The sequence below is a fragment of the Halichoerus grypus genome, chromosome 13 (genome assembly GCF_964656455.1).
Source record: "Halichoerus grypus chromosome 13, mHalGry1.hap1.1, whole genome shotgun sequence".
Taxonomy (NCBI): Eukaryota; Metazoa; Chordata; class Mammalia; order Carnivora; family Phocidae; genus Halichoerus; species Halichoerus grypus.
In genome coordinates, this window is record NC_135724.1 from 13,914,097 (window position 1) to 13,914,965 (window position 869).

General features: G+C 43.7%; 1 non-coding gene across 1 annotated transcript; it reads right to left on the reverse strand.

Annotated features, from left to right (window-relative positions):
* Positions 1-391: 391 nt before the first annotated feature.
* Positions 392-494, reverse strand: LOC118546337 (U6 spliceosomal RNA). The gene has a single exon (XR_004922542.2). It is a non-coding gene; the product is annotated as a U6 spliceosomal RNA (small nuclear RNA).
* Positions 495-869: the final 375 nt, after the last annotated feature.

Here is an 869-nt window from a genome sequence, read left to right on the forward strand (position 1 = left end):
GCCCTTCCTCCTCACTCCATCCCCCAAAGTACACGATGGGAAGAAATCTTTTTGCAATGATCTAATGAGGAGGAGCAAACTGCAGAATATTGGTAACTCCATCGTGTGCCCAGAAAACATCAGTGAGGGCCAGGGTTGCAAAATTTAGCAAATAAAAATATAGGATGTTCTATTAAATCTGCATTTCAGATAAACAAGGAATGATTTTTAATATCTGCACATCCCATGTACTATTTGGGACCTACAAATACTAAAAACATATGTAGTTGTTTCTCTGAAAATTTAAGTGGGCATCTGATATTTTCCTGAGATCTCAAGGGAGGGCAGGGTTTTTGGGGTCAGACAGATCTGGCGGGACTTTGAGTTTGGCCACTTAACTAGCAACACGAGCTAGTGAAGCAACCTCTTCATGAGTGTGCATGTCATCCTTGCGCAGAGGCCATGCTCATCTTCTCTGTATCGTTCCGATTTCAGTCTATATGCTGCCCAAGCGAGCCCTGAGGCAACCTCTGGGACCCTCGATTTCCCAGCTATGCGTAATTATGAGAGATAATATTTCCTTCATAGGATGGGGGATAGAATTAAATTTGAAATGTCATAAAATAGACTCCGGCACAAATTATTAGCACATAGTAGCACCAGGTCCACTTTCTCCTCATACTGTTCTTTCATTTGGGGTTAATCAGGAGGAAACACATCATTTTGCTGGACTCCTGAAGGCTATCGGGAGCAACAAAGCCACTCTTAAGACTTGCCCTGCCAACCTTTCAACTTCTTTGGGGTTTTGGTAGTTCAGAGTCAGGACCCGACTGACAATTGCCTTCTCATCATTCCCGGGACAGCCCTTCAGACCCAAAGAACCTCGAAGA